Raw genomic sequence first — 22,721 nt, 5'->3', positions numbered from 1 at the left:
ATGGCAAACCCTCTGTTCACATTGCTTTTAACAGAGATGTTTGGTTACGTCAAGGGGTGTCTGATCTCCCTCTGCCTCCATAGGGTCTCACTGAGAGTGACCACTTTGTGTACAGCTGGGGTATGTTTGGCTAGTAAAGTAAAACCAGGAAGCCTTTGAAACTTAACCAAAGCCTCTTCAGGAAAAGGTTGGAAGTTCACTCTTATTTGGAGACTGCAAAGCTTTCTCCGTGGACACACTGAGCTGGGTCAGGAACATCAGAAGCCAGGTTTCTTCCTACATCAACGCAGCTGCACACTGCAACTTAAAGTCAGTGAAAATATCTGTGCCTAGATGTTACTTGACTGACTTGGACATGTTTCCTTTATTATATTTTAGCCAACACATCAAGAACAGGTCGTCACAATTATTTTTAATGTCTAGTTCAATTAAAGCAGATGTCTCGTGTGTAGGGCTTGCATGTACTGCCACGTTCTTTCTGTTTTTGCTAAATAGTGAAAATCTGACATTGCAGACAGGCGCTGAGTGAAAAGATTTCAAAATGCGACTCTAGCACTTTCAAGGCAGGTCCTCTGTGTTAACAAGATGGTAGTTAATGGTTCTGCTTTTATGGTGGTGGTCGCATGTATAATTAAGCTGCTGTTGTATTTGTCATAAAAATCACCGGGGTGCAGGAAATGTTGCAGGAGCCATTTTTACTTTGAGCAGTGGAAAATTAAAACCGTCAAACCCCACAATGTTGTTTTGACATCATTCCAATGTTTATGGATTTTCCTGTGTGTGGTTGAGGTTTTCGTATTAAAAACACTTTAGTGCCTCACCTTGTGTTTGTTGGGGGAACAAAGGTTGCAATGTTTGCACAATGCAGATTGTCCCTTCTGGGAGGTCTTGCCTCTGGTGCTACTTGTTGAGAAACATGTGGCATGTCTGCCATTAATGAATGTCTCACTGTTACCTGCTTTGTTCCTGAATCATACAGTTCATGCAACAATATTTTTATCCATTATGATGGCATAACTATTTAATACTCCATTGTAGTGGAGGATTTGTGCCACTCACGTGCCATGCGTGTAACACCAGGCCAGCTTTTCGAAACGAGAGGAAAATCCCGTTGAAACAGGTGTTGCCAAGCCACACTGATGACCTCTTAGCCTACATGTCACCATATCCCCAGAGCAGTTTGGTGTTTGCATACACGTAGAAATGGCATGAACAGTGATCTCTAAGTATTTTTTTTCTGTAGAAGAAGCAGTTTCTGGAAGCAAACATTTTCCCAAAACAAACACACAGAAAGGGCAAATTTTCTAAGCCGTGCTTCATTTCTTCATTTTGTCGACAAGCGAAACAGTATTAAGAATTAGTTACTTACAAGGATTACTGAAATTTAAGGTGGCAGCTCGTTGGCAGATTTTCACGCACTACAGACGCCTAGATAAGCCTTATGTTTGATTAACCTGCATGGCCCCAGTGATATCTATGGAGATGAGTTTGGGTGTCATGGCCCTGATGTCACCTCCACAGCAAAAGCTCCCTGCCATGCTTATGACTCTGTATCTATGCTAATATGGGGATCAGCAGGGTAGAAAGCTCATCTGACTCGTGCTTTTGCCTTATCTTATCATCCTCCTTGCCCTGCTCCTTTCTGCACTGCTTCGCTACGTAAAGAAAGTTTAGCCTCTTCTTACTCATCTTTCTTCCTCGATCTCTCACGTTCACATCTTCTTGCCTTTTCCTCTCTTTTACATGTCTATTTCTCATCTTTGCTTTGGCCGTGTCAACTTCTGTAATGCTTTATTGAATTATCAACCAGTCATACCTAATGTTATGCACTGGACATGACACCAAATTTCTGAGTTACTCAGATCTATGTAGTTTATTTCAGATCAAACAGACTTTGTTAGCTCCTTGGCGAAAGCATAATTGGTATGAGTCATCGAATGAAATAGTCCAATTAAAAGAGCATCTAAAAAAGTTATCTCACGTAGGTTTGTGATCAAGAATGGGTCAGTCCAGACAACAAATCCTGTCTGACTGAACTAACACCCCCGCTTTGCCCCTCTTAGCCTCTTTGTCTCTATCACGCCCTGCCTCCCTGGCATGATTATTCCTTATCATGTATTTATTTGTTTAATCCACCCCTTCCCCCACAACACTTGGCGGCCCCATGCACGAGCTGCCTGTCTGGCAGCAAGGCCCCCACATCCCCCACCTCCTCCTACTTTTCCATATCCACTCCCCATGCCATCTCCACCCAGCCCCAGCCCAGCCACAATGGCTGGATGTTGCTTCCAGAGCCTCAGTGCTTCATTCAGGGGGAAGAGACCCCCACCTCCTCATTTCATCTTTACATCCCTCCCACTTGCATGTGGCCACCACTAGCCAGCCTCTATGCGCACTATAAATAATGGATGCATTAACATGCATGAATATCTTTTTAGAAGGGGGGTGGGAGTGCTTTAATTCATTATTAATCCCCTTCAAGACAAAATGGGCCACAGCTCCAGTAGAACTAGGCCCCTGCTAAACCCTGCTTTTTGGGACTTCACTTGTCTATGCTGTATTCCCCTTTTTTTCCCGAATTGGTTACTAACTCCACCCACCCATGTCTACATAACCCCCTCTTTTTTAAAGCTCCTCCTTCTGTCCCCTCAATCTCTACTAAAACACATCTGGATAGTGGGTAATCTTTAATGCTTTTGTGGATTTGGGGAGGTTGGGGGGGGGGTTAAATTGCGATCCTAGGCCGATCATCTCAAAACACAGCCTGGTTAAGTGTCACTTGGTTGATATGGGAAAAGTCAGACACCACTGCTATGCCAGATGGTCTATTTTTTTTCATTTTCAAATATTCCATAGCAGGGAAAGGGGATGTAGGTAGTTCTGGCTTTGAAGTTACCACTCGTGCCATTTGGTTCAAGAGCAGATTTAGCAATGGGAGAACGGAAGTAAAAGCAGGGGGTGTAAGGTGGAGGGGATAGAAGGGAAGCATGGGCTGATAGAAAACACTGGTACAAACCTGGTTAGAGAGCGTTACGTTACATATGTGGGTGGTTGGTGGGGAATTATGTTATTTTAAAACTTGGAACACTACATTAGGTATTTGGGACATTAGATCAAATACATGGGTTAGAGTTTATCAGCATGTGTTTCAAGGAGATAAATTGCTATACAGTGAATTAACAAAGGCATGTTGGGTTGACTGTATGTGTTAGCACGCTCGTGTGGATTTATTAACAAGATAAATAATGTGCATATTTTTTAGTGTATCGGTGTGATTCATAGTGCACACCCCTCTTCCACCACACACCCCTCTTCCACCACTAGGTCGCACTGCCTGCTTCGCTGCCTCTTTCGTGCCTGCCACAGTCCTCTGACTGATCCAACCAATCGCACACAGACAACAGAACCACATGAGCACGTCATCCTATCGCAAAATACTACACTAAACACATGCATTTATATTTGGGCACAGGCTCAGTGCATTCACACAGTCCTACACATACTGGATATGTGCCCACCTTACTCACCACATTGATAAAATGTACGTAATCCTGTTTGTTTGAATTGCCATGGTATATAAATATAACAAATCCAAACAACAAAGTCAAACACATCTTCATTATTCCAGTATTTGTTATACATCAATATGTATTTTTTCCAGAATATTGGTACAGTAGCCTATAGAAAAATGGATTAAAATTTAAAAGAACATTCAATTTTTTAGGATTTTATAAAGGAGTTGGAGTGTGCCAGGACTTTTTGTGGGGCCAAAGTTAGAAAAGAGATATGGAGTTAAGCTGTAGTTGTGACTGAGACAGTAAAACCTCATGTTTAACAAATACTTGCCTGAGGGTTCAGGTTCTGAGATAGACACTGGTGTAAACATCCAGACAGACTACTTGTTGTTGAGTAAAATAAATAATAATTTTGGTTCTGGAAAGTTTCACTCACAGGCTGTTGGATCTGCTGTCGTTTGCTCGTCTTTGCTCCCGTCTCTCAGTCTGGATGGTGGCAGCAGGGGCTGTTTTGTTGACACATACAGGACCTGGTCTCAAGAATTTTCTCAGCTGAATGTTTGGATCTCAGGTTCTCGGCACGAGGCTGGGGACAGGTTGTGAGCTTTAGGCACCACGCTGTTACTCTGAACTTCGCTCAACCCCTTGAATTCCTTTTCCTGAGCAGGATATTGAAATACAGTGAAGTATTGGCACATCGATGCCCGTCTATCACTGGGGCCTACAAGGGGATTGGGGTAAAAGGAGACCCTGTGTAGATCAGAAATGGGCTGCCAGGCCTAGGTTCAAAGGTAAAGAAAAGAGACCTGGGTGTGGAAAGAACGAAGACCAGCTTCTGCCACATCACATTGACTAATCACAGACCAGTATAGGTACTTATATTAAATTGTGCAACCTCATTATTCTTCTTCCAAGCTGTCTTAAAGGATTGCTGGATTTAAATATTAAATATAGAAATGTGTAACAAAAGTCGTAGTTTGTCAGCTACCTCCTTTTAAGACAAACTAAAAAAGGTAAAACTGTATTTAGCTGTCTGAGCTTTGCTTTTTCAATTGGATGATATTATTTTATCAACAGGTGTCCCACAAATTGGTGCAATACTGTAGCTTTCGCAGTCCTGTATATCCTGAAACATTTTCTTACCAGCTATAGCATTTGTGAAAGAGTGATGATGCCGCCTTCATTGCATAATCGTGGCCGTAAATGCGCACAGCGTACCAGGAAATGAACCTTGCCGGCGTATCGCAGGGGGGTAGGATGATGTGGATGTGGCTGGTTATGTAAAACTATAGGGCACAGTTCGAATGAGCCAGATGGGATGATAGTTGTCCTTTTAAAGAGTAACGAGCTTGTTGTCGGCTTTGGGACATGTCGCTACTGCATGACCTTGTGAACTTGTCTGCTGCGTGACCTCAAAAAATGGCTCCCCGAGCACCCCTTCACATCCCTGGGTTTATTTGCACAGGCATTTGCCCAAGCAGGAAGTGACATCAACGGGTCCAAAGTAAAAATATGTCGCAGGACGGGCTGTCTAGGATGTCCAGGACCGGTGTTTGTAAGGGAGGATGCCTCGCACCGGCTCCACAGAGAGTGATGCTCACTGAGGGATGCAGGAGAGCGCCACACAGGCGAGACAGACACCGGAGGCTGAGTGAGTCGCCTGCTGACTGAGTGCTTTATGCCGTCACTTTCATTCATGCAAGTTCAGATATGGTGCCATACTTTGCCCCTGTCTAAAGCCGGTGACGCAGCGCATAACGGGCGATAAGTCTTCACTGTGTGTTGAATTAAGGGATTTTGTCGGTGTCGCTCCTTTGAGAGGAGGGTTGAGATGTGTACCGCGATAGAAGAGGAAAAAAAAAACCTGTTATGAATTCAAGTGGAGGAGAGCAGTGAAATCCGTGCGAGGCTTTCGGTGCGCTTTTGCACATTTTGATACACTAAACTGTGCAGATTGTTAAAAAAAACATGACTGACAGCGTTAAAAGTAATAAAAACAAACGGCACATATTAAGTTTAACAAGTTGGACGCGTAGCACATAGCTTTTCAAGCGGCTTCTCAACACATAAATGGCGTCTATTTTTATCCGTCCTGCGTGTGTGTGTACGTCGTCCTCACCAGGGAGGCTCTGACAGACCCTGCCGTGCGTCCAGACTGCAAGTACTGCAGTCACGTGGTGTCTGCTATTATCCAGCCTCGCGTCAGGTACAGCCTACCTACTGTTGTTTCGAAACCGTTTCCGGGATTATATCCCTCCAGTTGAAGATGGGGAAGATATGCTTGGAAGTTGAGAAAAGTAAATTGTAGGGGAAAATTAAAATAACTCATTATTTGTATATTCTCCCTTTCAGTTAGTAACAATTTAAAGCTTTAATATGTTAACATTTAATATTCCCAGGGAAAATCCAAATCCATTCTAACAAACAGACTAACAAATAAAAAATGAACACCAGAAAGCTCACATTACTACGCTTCATAACTTAGTTTTGATAAAATAAAGCCCATAAAGTGCACCTGTACAGATCTACAAGTGCCGATTATTTATTATGTTATGCAGACACAAATTTAAATGTAATAAATTTATTATTATTTCTTTTACTGCTCCTGCCAGGTAAAAGTTCATACTGCGAGATGTTATCTACATATTGTACATTTAAAAAAATGTACAATATGCATTATATATATAATTCATGCTTCAGCTGTATTAGTCTTATGATTAAGACACTAAATCAAAAATAGATCTTAACCACACTTGTGCATTTTAAAATAATTTATGAACTGCACAGTGGTGCTGCTATTTCATACATTGGGCACTTGTGTGCAGTAACATCTGAGATTACTGGTGTATATAACTCACACTGCTTTTGCCTGCCTGTCTGGAATGATAGCTTCATTATTCATGGTTGCGTGTAGACAGCAGTGCTTAATCTCTGGCTTGAATGGGACAGCCTGTTACTCTGGAAATAAATGCCTTTGCGTGGTCAGCCTTATCTGGAACACGTTGAGGAATAGAGAGGCACCAAATAACAGGGAGGACTGCTGTGCTGAGCCTCAGGGTGGCAACAGCAGCTAAAAACCCTACCCTACTGTGGCATTTGGGGGCGATTTGAGGCCAGTGGTAATTAGCCAGGCTGGACCCAGGAGCACGGCCATATATTCTCAGTGGTGAAAAGGTCTGGGCAGGGGGTCTATTGGCGTTCGACAGGTGCAGCGGGAGGAAGGCGTCAGGAGTTTAGGCAATCAAAACCAGAGATGAGGCCAAATGACAGCATCATTTGGCTTCTAGGGTCACATGCTCTCACCAAGAGCCTCTTCCTTCCATGATACTGAATATTTGTAGATGTGTGTGCATTAGCGCATGCATTTTTGTATGTGGTCAGACTGCATGTGTGTGTGCATGAGATGGTTACTGGTGTGCGACACTGGGGTGGGGAGGTCAGTGGGTCATGTTTTGAGTTGCAGTAATCATCTGTCTCACTTTATCTGGCTCACACTTTCACAAAAAAGATCACTTCTTGTCTAATCACATTTGTGTCCACTAGTATTATACAGCAGTCCCTGAGAAGGTTGGATCGTTTGGCTCTTATAATAGTGGTTTAAAAAAAACAAACAGTTTATGGCTGTTTTGTTATGTTTTGATGCCAAGAGGGTGACTAAGTTGAGGAATAATCTGGAATCCATCTCTACTGTTAGTGGGACACACAACTCATTGTACTGGCTGTTAGAGGGAGGAAAAGCAGTGGTGCTGACCATGCTATGTTTTTTCTTGCTTCCTGGCTGTTCTGCTTGAACTCAATAATCCTGGTTACAGCCATTACAAATCCTGCTGTCTTGACTTGAGACCCCAGACAGGAGACAGGCTCTGCAACTTGGTTTCATTTAGCATTCCTCTGGGCTTTACGGGCAGGTGTTTGACATTACTGGCAGGATATTTATTGGAAACTTTAAAGGCAACTTTTTTGCTTACCTCTCAATTAGGCACACACACACACACACACACACACACACACACACACACACACACAAACACACACACACACACACACACACACACAATGTGTACTGTGGGTGCAAGCAAATAGACAAGGGCACTGACATGCTTTAACACATAAGGGGATGATCCATATAGAACATTCTGAGATTGGCAGTATGGATGATTTGCAGAACGTGTTATCACTTCTTTCTCCAGCTCTGTCAAACACTTTTTGGCTTTTAAAGCACACATCAACACCATGCAATCCACCCATGACCCATGACTATCCCTATCTCTCTACATGCAGCCCCTCTCCCCTTCACCCATTATGTCAGGTCAGTCTATGGAGTGGGGTAGAAATAGAGTTGGTGGGAAGATGGCATGTGTGGCCAATAATTACCGAAGCTTAGCAAGGCCAGTGGCTGTGATGTGCAATTCTCAAATCAAGGTGCAGCCTGAAGACTCAGCCGGTGCCGCTGCTGCCCTCTGCTACTTGATTGCTGGCAACTGGTTGAGCCATGTCAAGTGGCAGTCAGGGAAATGTGAAATCCCAGATAAAGCACAGAGCCCTAAAAAGCCATGAAGCTCAAGTAATGAGGAAAGTGATGGGGTTTGGGGTTTGGGCATGCTTAGCAGGCAGGCAGGAGCCAATGCTAACGCTTTCAACCTCTCCCTCTTCTTGGTATGTCTGTATGTGAGAAAAAGAGGAGGGGTGAAGGTGTTTGTATATTTGACTTTCCTAATCCTGGATTTAGGAGGATCCACCAAACTTCAACAATGCAGAACTGGTGGGTAGGTCAGCACAGTTCTAGATATACCCAACCTAAATCCTTCCAGGTCATCCTCAGCCATAAATCATGTACCTACAGTACATTCTGCCTATGCTTTCATTTTTCCCAGGGCCAGTTTCTTTAAAAATCAAGTTAAAAATCCCCGTAAAATCCCCCTCTCAAGATCTGCAGAATCATTTCTGATATTAATGGCAACCTGATTTGGAACAATTGTACCAGTTAAACGCATTCCTAGTTTTGTGGAGGCCATTATTCCTGGTTTTTAATCACCCCTTCAGTTTTTATAACCTCTCCAAGCCTTGTGCGGGGCTGAGGGGACCATATGTGGGCACAGAACAGGGGCCTGTATGTATGAAACAGATACAAATCAAATTTCACACTGAAGTGGAAGATAAAACTGAAATTCTAATTAAACCTACTTTTTTTAATATTAAAAATGCTTTCAATAAGGCTAAAGCACAGAAAACTCAAACAATCCTGCAAATGTCAATACTGCTGCTTATAGGATCACATTAGCTGAAGCTGTAGAGTTTTAGTGTGTCTAATTATATGCTTGTAATCATTTGTTTGTCTAATTTTACACATATTTCCCTCTTTTGTCAGCATTGTAAACAAACAAGAGGAATAAATGTGGTATTTGAAAACCATTGAAACCATTCTCTAAGCAACTTCATTTTATGCACTTAAAAGTTTAACAATAAATCCTCATTGTTTCTTTAATGGACTTGATTTACCAAAAAACATTTTGGAGGCAAATTTGGTTTCCGCTTGATTTAATTTGTCGATATTTTCTTATGTGTGTGCATGTGAGGGGGGAAATATTTATCCCTTTTAAAAGTGCAAACACTTGCATTTATTTGTCTTTTTTTAATTTATGCAGTGTTTCTGACACATTTCTATCTATTAACCTCCTAGAACATGGCGTCCACATATGTGGACATCATATTTTGGGTTATTTAGACCAAAATACTAAATCTTGCTGTACAGGGGCCTGATATCCACTTACGAGGACATTATACTGCCTCTGTTCTATTGAAATTTTAAATGAATATCCTCATATGTGGCTCTCATTTTTCTTAAAAACAAAAATCAGATTAAAAAAATCTGGTAATTCTTTGTTTTTACATTCATTGGGTCCCAATCATCCCAAATATCAAAGAGAAATTAAAAATGCATGCCATGAAAGAGTTTCGGGTCTTAGGAGGTTAAGATAATTACAGTTACAATTCTCAATAAAATATCGACAAATTAAATAAATTAGAAACCAAGTGTGTGTCTTGTGTTGTCGAATAATACACAATATTGAAGTAGTTGTTTTAGGCACATGTTATTTGGAAGTCCAGACGTGCAACACTGCTGCCAGTGTTCACTACAATGATGTAGCGTGAAACCCAATGCAGTGGCTCACTTTGAGCAACAATAGCTTCACAATGTTTGTTAGTATAGCAGAAATTTCATTTGGGGATTTAGGGTTGTTGACAAAACAAATAGCTGCAAGCGGCCGTGGCATAATTGCTGGAATATAGTGAACTCGGTGAGGTCAAGTGCTCGTTTTTTCACGTGCTTGTTCATAATGAGCACTTGACAACATACCACATGCATAAATTGTGGTAAAAAGTAAGACTTCCACCACCCGGGTGTATGAACTTTGGACCTTTGGATCCCCAGATGACTTCCTGACTGCCCCACTGGGGAAACATATCTTTTCCACCCACCATCTCAAATGTTGGGATGTTCTATAAAACTGGGATGTTTTTGGCCATATAAATAAATAATCCAGTCATTTTGCTGATTAAATTAGGTAAAACTGTTGTGGAAAAGTTATTTAAAATATCGAACATCTAGTCACCAAAATGTCTGTCAGTTTTAGTAGATTTGGATGAGGGCTTGTGGCGCAGTGTGCTAACTGATTTCACATATTTCTTTAAAATATAGAGTCAGATTTTTGAATAGACTGAAGATTGCAGTCTGTCAAACTCACAAATCAGATTTGCAGAATGTATGAGTGAGTTGTTTGATTTTTAAAGTGACATTTAGGGTTTTGGCTTTAGTTTAATATTGTACTAAGCTGTTTTAATCCATCACTGCCTCATGTTATGCATCAGTGGAATTTAGCAAATTGAATTTTGTCAGTATCCGTGGAGCCAGTTATGCAATGCAAACTTTTAAAGACTGTGGTGCCCTCTTGTGAAGTACAATGCACTTTGGTTAGTAAGCTCAGTGAGCCAGGCATTCTTAAATATGTGTTTTGATTTAGAAGTCCATATCTTAAAGCATTAATGATGTATTGTTAATTTTGGGAATTGATTTGTTTTTGACAAAAAAGGCAGAAGCTGAATGAAATGTTGAAATTTCCTAAATATATATAAAATCAAGATAGTAAGCGAATAGGCTGAAAAAAGAAAATATAAAATAGCTGCAACATTAATCACATTTAATGCAGAAGATGAAGACAAATTAATTAAGCCAATCAATTTTCAGCATCAGACTTTGGTTCAACTTAAACTCACACACACAGAAATTATATATGAAAAATCTAATGAAGCCCCGATGCAACAGAGGGCCAGAGAGGGACAAGACCTGAACTGAAATGTGGGACAGAATAGAGCTCGCTGTCTTCCTACTTATATTCATCCCTTCTCCCACCTGTTTCTAGGTCTGCACAGCTGGTGTAATTTGTTACTGAGTTATTGTTCTTTATGATTTCTAAGCTTAGCTTAATCTTTAGTTAATTTAATGCAGCTAGTCTTTAGCCTCTAGGTTTCACAGTATTTGATAAAATGTGTGAAGTCTTGTCTTGCTGATGGTTTACTTATAGTTCACCGAAACACCTGGCTGCTCAGACACCAAATAGACTCACTCCACGCTGTCACGCCTGGCTTGATGGCATAATTTACCCAAGTCACAGTCATGCATGTTGTTTAGCCAGGACGGCATGGAGTGGTTCATAGAGTCTTATTGCTTGTTTACCCTGCGCTTCATGGCCCCCCGCCAGCAGCTACAGCAATTATCACCTTGGAGGAATGTAGGACTCTCGTGTTAAATACTCTTTGACCCCCCTGTTGGAAGAGGGCAGGGGGTGGCTGCTCCTCCCAGTGGACATCAGGGGGTTGGTGATATAGTCAGTGGGTGCAGGTTTGAGTACATGTGTGTATATGTATTTGTAGCGGTGCAGGAGACACAAGAGGTCTCCTTCCTCAAACACATGTGCTTGCAACTCCCAATAGTGTAAACAAGATTTGGGTGGTGTGTTTACAAAGTAAATTAGTTTCTACAGATCTCTATTTCACTTAAAAAACATAGAAGGTGGTCTTGGAGCAGAGGGTTATCCAGGGGCAACTATTAGATTTCACCTTCAAGCTGAAGTCCATTATGTTAAAACAAATACTGCAACTTTTTGTCTCATGACTAGTAAATTAGCCCAACCACAATCACAATTTTACAAGCAACTGTAGTGCACTGTAAAAAGTGGCTTTTAATGCACATCTGTGTAAGAGAAAGTGCGAGGAAAAACTAGATCGCGGAGGGTGTCTAGACATGAGAGTTGTATTATATATGATGCTCTTTGCTCTAGAAGGCAATTCCATTTGAACATATGACATGTTTAGGGACAGGAATGTAGCCAGACACACATACCTTTCTTCCTCTTCCATCTTTCTGTGGCCCATATCAAATGACTTTATGAGTGCGAAGAAAATAGTATTGCATGTGCTGTAGGGAGTAAAGATACCATGGAAATCAATTGTGTATGGAATCACTATTTTCTGACCATGATTGATGCTTTGAGCTAATGCATTTTTATCTTCACTTTTACAGGCTCTGTATCATGGCTGTCTGTTTGAACAGATGCTGTCTGCTATCCAGTTATGGCTGAGGTAAGAAAACAACATATTGTGAGTATGCCTAGTGCTCTCTCTGCTTTAGATGACAGTGCTGACATAGTATCAGCATAGTTTCTTGTGTGATATATTGCTGAAGGTACAGTGTTGGTGTTGTAATTGCTTCAAAGTCAGCACAGTAAGTGAGCATCTTCTTGAAATAGCTCGCTAATTTTGACCTCAGTTACCCCGAGACCAGCAACTGTGCTCTGTCCTGTCTAGTCTGCGTTAAGCTGTGCATTGATTAACCCCTCCTTGAAGGCAGCCACCCTTAAAAAGCAAGGGCCTTTACACGTTGTGACAAACCAAAGTATCCCCGCAGTGTCATCAGATCACTTCGCCACTTTCAATTAGCGATCATCTTTTGCCACATACTGGTAGGGCAGAAGTGCTCTGTTGAGCCAGATGAGCAGCTCAGTCCTGTCCCAAAGGTCCAAAGCTCTTATAATTTATTCATGCATGCACAGGCAGACAAAACAAAACACACCCATCCTGTAGCAGGACAAACAGCTGCCAGCTAGAAGAGAGTGTAGCAGAGTTAGGGTGGTTTAAGGTGCAGAAAGCAGAGGCCATTGTAACTACACAAGGCACAATCAGCACATCATCTGCACTTACTTGTCAGGACTTAAACTTCTTCGTGTTGTCATGGCAACATACTTTACTCTGCCACAGGGGATGTTCTTCTCTATTTCAAATTGGACTGTAACGTTGGAGTTGGTTCAAGGGAAGCACTTCACTGTACTCAGACATAGATTTCTTTGAAGATGAGGACTATGGTGTACTTGATGAAATGTTTTGATCTTGATTTGTATGGTAATGAATCTGGTGTTATATATGCATGCTTTTTGCTTTGTTTTGTTTTTTTATGTGGAGCCTTTAACCTTCAGACATTATTGTGTTGTTCGTCTTAGCCTCATTTCAACAACAATTGCAGCAGTTGCAGGGTTTCTTTTTTTGTCTTATTTGTGCTGGGCCACCCTAATCAGTAGTGTGGTTGTAAGCAAGCTCCTCTCGCTTTGCAGACTTCTGCTTCCCTCAGCACGCTCACTGCTGCAGCACTCATCCACGAGCAACACACTCATTCACACGCGCTTTCGCATGACTACACTAATGCACAAACAGGACTTTGGCCTCGGTTGGCTCACGCACACTCAGTTACTCACTCAGGAATTATCGTCGTAGTAAAACCAGAGAAGAAGAGTGAGAGAGACATCAAGACAGAAAGCGGGACTGAGACCGGGGAAACGGAGGGAGGGAAAGGGACAGTGATTGCTCAAACAGAAGCATTTTATCCCCAAGCGGTTTTTAAATGCTGCCACGTCCGTGACCCCCAGTTCCCTCCAGTAGATGTTGTGGCCACAAACTTTTTTTACATGTATTTTTCCACCAACAAGAGTAACATTTGAGAATTGTTATTTGTGCTGCAGGTGTTCAGTGTCAGTGTTTTTGTCTTTAAGTGTCTGGTTAAAGGTTGTATTGCTCAGCAGCTTACTCATAGTGTGTTTTGAAGGATGTGACAGACGTGTTCTGGAGTGTGTTGTTCTGCTGTTCTCACATTTTTCTCTCTCTGTCAGTTCCTCACTTACTCTGGCTGTGTGTTTGTGTGTGTGTGTGTGTGTGTGTTCCTTCTCTGGTCCGCTGCTTTGGCACAAAAAGAAATACTGGGCCGCCCCATTCTTTGTTCTGCTTCCTGTAGGAAACTAGCAGCAAATTGTGGCTCAATGAGGCGTTGCTGTTTTGTGTGGTCTGATAAAGTGCAAACGAAACCGTCTGGGCTACACTGGCCTGCTGCAGTGCTTTCCATTGTAGATTGGACTATGAATGTAGGTCTGTGTGATGGTTGGTTAGTGTTGAACATTAGGTGATGTAGGGAAGGGGGGGGGGGGGGGGGTGCTGGGTCTAGGGTCCATTCACGCAGTTTTAAGATGTCACCCAGTGTTTGGAGCTGCTGTCCACTGTGTTTAATTGTGACGATGGGTCATTAGAACTCTGCTTAAGACTAGAAAGAGTCTGATGACTTGCTCGCTTTCAAGGGTTTCAAAATCCAAATACTGTAGAGTTCTCATATAAAGTCAGCATGACACACTTGTCAAAGTGATCAGAGCATATGTGTGTGGGTGTGTTGATGTGAGTGTGGGAAGTATCCCAGTTTTTACTTCAATGCATTCATCCAACACCTGCAGTAAGTACTTAGCTTAGAAATGTAAGGGGTGACTCACAGAATATGAAATAATTTCATGAAGAGTTTGTAGTCCTAGATTTTGAGCAAAGTAAAGCTGGAAGCAAACAAACCACTTCAACATCATCTTAATAGTTTATTTGATCAACCATTTAAACGTTTCCAAGGAGTGAAGTACAGAAATATTTTTAAATATAGTGTACCTTTCAAAGAAAGGTTTTGTACATTGCAGAAGTGCGCAAGTCTACTTAATGTTTCTGTTATGATACTTATCACAGCAAAGGGTGAATTTCAGTCCACTGGAATAAAGTTAAGTGAAAATTTAATACATTTTTCCAGCAGTTTGAAAATCACACAGTTCATAGGGGTGCCAGATTTTACTTCTCAGGTTTGTTTCATGACTTCATGTAGCATACTTTATTCCAACACCACAAGGATGCACATGGGACAAAATACGGTTAGGATCCACAGATCAAGTTCTTTGAATCAAGTAAAACAAACACACGTCTTGGGAGACAGACAAAGAAGGAGGGTCTTGGGTGTGCCATGGCCCTTGTCTAAAGTGGTTATGGGGCCCACATGGGCATTCTGCTCTCCAGAGGCTGTTGGGGTAATTATCTGCCAGGGTGCACGTGTGGGAGTGTGTGTCAGATTGAAGGTGCACATGCAGTTGTTTGCAAGCATCCTGGTCTCATGTTTTGGTGCGTCTCCCTTAAATAGGATGAAATGCATCGACCCTACATACCTTTAACGCTTGTGCAATCTATTCACATATAGACCCTTTATGCTCTGCTCATCTTTTCCTTACCCCCGAGAATTCAGAAAGAGGATCTGGAAGTCTCAGAGGACGAGTGTGGCTGGGGTAAGAGGGTGAGGAGCCATCTTTGACAAGGGGCATGGGGCCCAACGGCACAAAGCCCCATTCCCTGCTCCTCCATGTGGAAAATGGCAGGAGAGCAAGAGGAGGAGGGGAAGGAGGCAAAAAAAAGTGGAGCAAAGAGGAGGAGGGAGGGACAATTAGTGAGATCTGTTAATCACCAGGGCAACACTCATTTAATTGACATGTGAAATTTGGATTCGTCTAACAAGTCGATGAGCAGTACAACAATGTACCGGTCGTCTGAGATCTGCTGGTGGAAGTCAGAGAGGGGAAGCAACTACTGAGACCTGAGGCCAAGGTCTTTGTTAGAAGTAGCAGTGTTGTTGGGTGGGAAGACTCTCCACAAGGAGATTATTACCCATTATGTGTTTGACCCCTTTAGATTTCTTCCCAGCTGCTCTTAGCTGGGACTAACACAGACCAGAGACACAGCAACACAGCAAAGGTTTTCTGTGTGTCTTTGTATGTTTTTGTCTTTAGCATAAATCTGAGTGTGTAAACAAAAACGTTTTTAATATCACAATAAACCTGACCTGGATCATTGTAATAACTTGGAACAGGGAAATCACAAAAGGAGGTGGGCAGAGGAAAAAAACATGAAGTCTTTACAGAGTTTATACAGAAATCAATAAGCTATTCAAGGTCATCAGAAAGAAGCACCACTGTCAAGCAGCTGCTACACTGAAAGCACACTAAGGGCCTTTCTCAAACCACCCCCCAATCCCTCTCCCCACACACTTCTATTCTGTTTCTACGTGGAGTGTGACATCCCAAACCAATTAGTCTTAAGTAGGAGTGGATAATCAAATCAAATCAACAAATCAGCATTGATGCTGAGTTGCCAATCATGTGCAGTGATTCATTTGTGTTTGCTATAGAAGCTCTGTAAGTTCTATGCACCTATTTTTTGGGGGGCAAAACGTTCAAACAAAGATATCTAATTATGCACACTTCAAGTTCTCTTGTCTAGAAAAAAGTGAGTGTAGTCCTTTGATTTGCAGAGATCTTTGCAAAAATATTAGGCATGTTCTATCCAAGTTAAAAATTAGTTAAAAATTTACTCATATTTTCAAGTAAAACTAAAAAAGCCAGACCTGCAGCCCTAGTTTATTTATGCCGTTTAGCCAGAAGCAGTACAAATATCACCGAGTTTCAGTGGACCATTTTTCTACAACCTGAAGCAATATGTACACATATTTTCTGCTGGATTTCTGTGAAATTTGGCAGTTGGGTCTTAATATTTAAAACTTTATTTACCTGCCAAACTTTTATTTAGTCAAAACTGTAATTTTACCATCTTATAATTTACAGTTGCACACCAACAGAAAGGTTTAAGTTTTAGTGTGAAGCTGGCCATTCCTTTTGGAGGTATTGTACATCATAAACTTTTTTCATAGTTCTGATAACTTTTGGAGGAAGTTCCACTTTCTCTTTTTTATGCGTCCACACTACAGGAACTGGAGAGTATTGTAGATCTTAGAACCTTGGTTTAGTTGTGTTTTTCTTTTTGGCTCCTGCTGTGGGGTGTGGTGTTGTCTCAGTACAGGAGGAACTTTGCAGTATACAATAGTTGGTTGAACACATCTCTGCAGCACCAGAAACTTCTCTAAGATGAAAAAAGGACTTCTTAAAATTGGGGAAAACAATAGGTTTGTATGCAGCAGCTCTTTAGGTTAGCTTTAAAAATGAAAAAACAAAAAACACAAACACAAACAAAACTTTAACCAAACATGGTTGGAGTTTGTTGAGCTTATATGGGATGGGTTGAATATCATGTTCTTTTATCGAATCAAAGTAAACTAGAGATATTTTTAATAGCCTTTCTCATTTACTAGGCATCCAAAAGTGCAGAGTACAATACAGTGAAGAAATTGTAGTAGAATATAAAGAAAAAGACGGTAAAGAAAATAGTTTCCAACTGCAGACTGGCTTTTACATCACTTCAGAGTTCCTGTTGGCACTATGAATGACCTTTATGATGACCTGCTAAAGTATGTAATATGTAGTTAATAAATAGCAGTTAATCAATTAATCAACAAAAGCAATTTATCAGTTTTTTATTGATCCATCCATCCACTTATCTTCCACTTATTCAATTTAAAGTTGCAGGGGGTGCTGCAGTGTATCCCAGCTGTCAAAGGGCAAGAGGCAGGGCATGCCCCGGGCTAATACAGAGAGACAAATTTTTGCAAACTAAAAACGAAACTCCAGCTTTTTCTCATGAAGCATTTTGATGCCCCCTACAGCAGCTCTCACAAATGAGTTGGAAAGGACTTGGTCTGAGTTCACTCGTTCTACAACAGCGTGATTAAGTGTAGCATCAGGGTGACGTGGGAAGTCTAAACTCACGAGTGGAAAATGTTAGGAAAAAGCTAAACACTGTTTACACACTTTGACAAAATACATGACATGAAAAGAGGCTGAAGTGAAGTTTATTCAGATTAGAGATTGAGTGTTGAACAGCCTGATCTCACCTGTTTTGTATTAGTTGCAGCCATAAGACACTCAAGCTGCCATCAGATAGTTTAAAAAATACATAAAGCCAAAATTGAAATAAAATTGTGTCTGTTGTAAATTCCTGTTGTTTTGTGCTTAAGTGTAATAGATACTGCCTATGTCCAAAGTAGCTTTCCCAGTCTGGATAGAGCTGACTGACCTTTGCCGTCTGCATTAAACCACTGGTGCACTCATAACACTACACAAAACACAACATCTTAGAGAAATGATTCTCCTGACTCTCTTTTTCCTTCTTGTTTTTTAATTAATAGACCATTTTCAGATATTGTATTTGTTATATTGCTGACTTCAAATAACAACATTTTGTCATTCGGAATTTATTTATTCAAGATTTTAAAGCAATTAGAAAGACATGTCCTAAATATACTTATTGGACAGGCACTTTATTAAAGTTTCATGAACTAACTGGACACTTACCTCCTTCAGCTAATCTTGGCGAAGTGTAGATAAGTAGCATTTGCTGTTAGTCTAATCAGTTGTGTCTCAATGTCAGAGATTAAAAGTGAAATAGTGTCAGAAATGTATGCATCTCACTTACTTTAAAAATGCCCATGAATGCATTGTGCAGCTGGATGTTGTTAAAGGCATGTGATAAACTCTGAGGAAGGACTTACATGAATAGCTGGAAGCAGCAAACACATGCCAGCTTCTGTTCAAGTTTTGTCAAAACACAGATTATAGTCACAGATGCTTGGTGTAAACACTTTATCATAAATGTGTCTTTTTTTGTAAACATTTCAATTTATAATGGATAGGGAATATTTGTGCAAAGTTAATGAGAAAACACTTGAAAGATGAAACCTGTTTGGTAGTTTTGGGGAGGTCTGTGTGGACCTTTAGCAATGTGAGAAAATACTTGACCTGTTCAATAGTGAAATGCCTCTTTAACGCATATAAAACTGTTTTTATGAATAAAGACATGGCTCTGAGCCTCTTATAGCCATGGGAATAATTGAGTAGTGGTAGACCATGAGACAGATCCTGAAAGAGGGTGTCCCATGTGCTTGGCAGCACTGTTTTTTCTCATGTTATTGCTGTTTCTCCAAAACAATTAGTGAACTGAACAACTCACAAAGACACACGAAAGATACGCTCAGTCATCTTGCAAACACTGATCCCTCAGTGTGATGGCATGCATTCAGACTTGTTCCATGCTGAAAGTGGTACAGATATGTGAGGAGTCGTGGCCGAGTAAGATTACCACTGTGACTTTAGAGAAGAAGTAATCAGGGTGCACATTCAGACAGAAGACTGACATGTTCAGGTACCGTCAGATTAATGGAAAGAAGTGCATGTCTAAAAGGGGCTTATGCAAGCAGATTCATTGTCCAGGGTGACTTTGTAGGAATGGCAGAGAGTCAAAAGAGACTCAGGATACTTCCAAGTCTTTCAGCCAGAGTGTAATCCTCTTCCTTTATCTCTCTGGCTGATCTGGGCCAAAGCGCTGTGTGTGAGAATGATTCAGTGACTGCCTGCTTTTCTGTAGCTCTGTCACGTTTCCTCTCACGCACTGTTCTCTAATTCTCACTTGTATGTCTGTTATTGTGTCACTCTCTTGCCCAGTGACCAGCACTTTTTCAGTGTTCACCTCATCTATGTTTTGTGTGTGCCACTGATGCTGCTCCCTTTTCATGTTAGAAGATTTTCTCTTACACACATCAATGCCACCTTGCTCTGCGCACCAGACAGGCAACTTGGATAACTTCCAGGAATCACAGCTGGATTGGTGTGTGTGTCCATTGTAGATATGTTTGTGGGTTTCTGGGGGGGGGGGTCTGCATCTGGGACATCGGATTGGTGCACTGGCATGGGAGCCAGGCCGATTGGCTAGATGTACAGAGACTAACGTGCAGGTTTTTGTGTGTTGTGTAGCTTTGCCACCCAGAGTATTGGCCAATAGCTCTACATATTGGATGAATTACAGATTAGAGCCACTGCACGTAGACATGTGTATATGTATGTGTGTGTGTGTGTGTGTGTGTGTGTGTGTGTGTGTGTGTGTGTGTGTGTGTGTGTGTGTGTGTGTGTGTGTGTGTGTGTGTGTGTGTGCCTGCACTGTCTACACAGCTCATCTATGCAAGAGCACTTTTATCCTCTATGAAATGAACAAATCTGCACTGTCTCCACTCACTGAAGTGATCATAAAAAGCATTTTCCTCCCTGAGACTAATCATTAATTATTAATGGCAGATTTGGCTCAGCATCCCGGATCAATGCATTAGCCATCCATTGTTGAGGCTGCTTTGGCATTTATATTTTTGCTTTTACGTTTTCAAACCATCAAAATTTGAGAGTTTATTGAGAATTGCTTATGATAATATAGTAGGCTGTTAGTATATACGTTGTTGTAGAGCTCAAACTGAACTGGGAAAAAGAGGAAAATAGTGCAATCAGGTGAGTAAAGATACTCTGAGGCCGTTTTTACTTTTAGTCAGCTTGGAATGTATGCAAGTTAATCTGGTCAGTCTGGCTTGAACCTATATTTTATGGTTGTGGTGGGCAGCAAGTTTGGGCTTTGAGGGAGGGGCCAAAGCCACAGCTGTAAGGCAAAGGTGCTGTGCTGGATTTATAACACAAGACAAAATGAGCACATCATTGCAAAACAGAATTATGCATAATAATTACTTTATCTTGATTAAAATAATATTTGATTAATTACTTTCACCAAATGAATTTTCATTTTATCTCCAGAGCCACCAAAGAAACTTAACATCAGTTTGAATTAGTGCCTTTTCACCTGCTATGTGGATGACTACATTGCTGCATAAAGATTAGTGGGAAACAAGTTTGTCTTTAACCTTGATATTGGGACAGACTTTTTTGGGTACAAAGAATATGTGGGAACAGCTTTGACAAACTCATCATCACCTTTCATAACCTTAAGAAAGGAAGAAAAATGGAAAAGTAAGAATAGAACACATAGAGGGAGAAAGAAAGGAGATTTGAAGAGTGCTGGAAACAGTAGCTTACTTGTCTCTGTGACAGTCTTGCCTATTAGAGGTCCTAACTCTGTCATTACCCCTGTCAGCGTCACTGTAATTGATGCAAGTGCTGTGCTACAACACTAAGGCTTACCACACATGAGTTATCCGCACATGCATTAAAAAAAATAAACAAAATGCCACCATACACGCACACATACTGCCCATACGGACACGCAGAAACAGAATAACAGACACACATACATATTCACACACAAAAAACAGTCGCACCATCAGCATGGCTGCACATGCCACGCAGTAGCTGCTTATTGAAAACATGGCAGCACTGTCAACCCCAGATGGCTCTCCTCTACCCACCTGTCAAAAAAATGACAGTAAAATTCACCTGGCTGGTATCTCAGTCTTCTTCAGCTTAGCTTAAACCAGCCATCTGGCTCAGCAGCTCTGCTTACCTCCCTCTCTCTCTCTTCACTAACTCTCACTCTCTCTTGGTCTTTTTAAAGCATGTCAGCAGTTACCCAGCACAGCGGTCTTAGTAAGGCTGCTAACGTAGCTAAGTGTCCCTCTGCCTCTTATTCACTTGGTGCTCTGTGTATGTGTGTGTATGTGTGTGTGTATGTGTGTGTGCTTCACAGATGGCAATGGGAGGGGAGGGAGAATTGGAGGGGGTGATGGAGAGAGCTGTCTGAGGCTCCGGCAGCTCTCAGGCAAGGCGGTCTGTCTGCGGGCATCTGCACTGGCAACCCCCCATGCCTCCCCCATTTTCCCATCCACCGTCACCACGGCCACCTCACCATCCAGTGCCACAATTTGGCACCAACCCACGGTGGAGAGCAGTTGCTGAAGGATGATTCCCCTTGACCTCAGATGTGTTACTTCACCACAAAACTTCTCCGTTTGCCCCAGTGGACAATTATTTTGATAAATGATATGGCTGAATAATGTATTGTGGTTACATTGGGGGAAGAACATACTGTGGGGAGAGAGAGGCTAAAAGTTGCTTAGGCAGAGAGTGTGTGCGTGCGCGCGTGTGTGGGTGTGCACATCTGCATGCGTGTATGGATGCATAGATTCGTATGTGCTGTGCTGTATCTGTATTGTAGAGTTTAAATGCAGCAGTTGTAGCAGTGCATCACAATAAAGAATGGTTGACCTTTTCATCCAGAGGTCACATCTGCACACAAGGTAAAAACTCATATAATGCAGAGTGGAGTTGTTCATTTTCATTTTAGATTTCGAAGAAAGCAACTTTTGGTTCTGACAGGATTTCTGAATACATTAAAATATACTGAAGCCCACTAGCAAACATGCAGCCACAGATACAATATTTCCTGCAGAGATAGCCTTTGAAGAATTCAGTTTTGACTGGCTTAGACACTGCGACAGCACAGAGTAGGGGCTGACACATCTGTTCCTGAGAAATTCATGGAGGTTTGGGCACTGTAGGTGTTGGTATGCACTGATTAGCACAAGGCTGTCTTTACCCAACCACCGGGTTTCCTACTGGGCTTCCATAAACTGTTTACTAAGGAGTCTGTTGCCATGGTTTTCAGCCATGTTCCAATCAGTCTTTTTTGACCACTCAGCTTTATTTATTCCTCTAAAAATCCATGCCTTCTGTATCAACCAACTGTTGTAGCCTTCAAACCAATTGTTCTAAATTATGTATATACCGAATTTCATTTATCTGCAGAATAACAGGCTTGGATGATGATTTGAGCCTGATTGAGCGAGCAATGGAGAGAGAGCCTTTACAAGCTGACACCATTGGCTCAGGGGTGGTTTTGAAACAGAGGCTTTGATGAAAGAAAGATATAACTATGATAATAACCTAACAACAGAATGTCCTTAATGCTTGTGCGTGCTGGATTTCTAGTTAGAAACACATGCAAGCCATATTTTTTGATCTCCCTTGAACAGGAATTTTCAGTCATCTTACCCTAATGTCCCCCCTGGGCAATATGTGATAAAAGTGAGATAATATACCATTTTTTAAAAAACAACTAAAGTAGTATTTTTCCTGGCCCCGGGTGTGCTTTCTCTTT

The 22,721-nt window shown here is 41.5% G+C and overlaps 1 long non-coding RNA gene across 1 annotated transcript; it reads left to right on the top strand.

The window, feature by feature from the left end:
- Positions 1 to 4,765: 4,765 nt before the first annotated feature.
- LOC146717892 (uncharacterized) lies at positions 4,766 to 21,850 on the top strand. The gene is made up of 3 exons (XR_014915241.1): positions 4,766 to 5,166; positions 12,097 to 12,155; positions 21,312 to 21,850. It is a non-coding gene; the product is annotated as an uncharacterized LOC146717892 (long non-coding RNA).
- Positions 21,851 to 22,721: the final 871 nt, after the last annotated feature.

Source organism: Copadichromis virginalis, linkage group LG2 (assembly GCF_057382275.1).
Source record: "Copadichromis virginalis isolate Kocher_CV1m ecotype Utaka linkage group LG2, C_Virginalis_male_GT1.1, whole genome shotgun sequence".
Taxonomy (NCBI): Eukaryota; Metazoa; Chordata; class Actinopteri; order Cichliformes; family Cichlidae; genus Copadichromis; species Copadichromis virginalis.
Note: the sequence above shows the minus strand (reverse complement) of the source record. Positions and strands in the feature narration are given on the sequence as shown.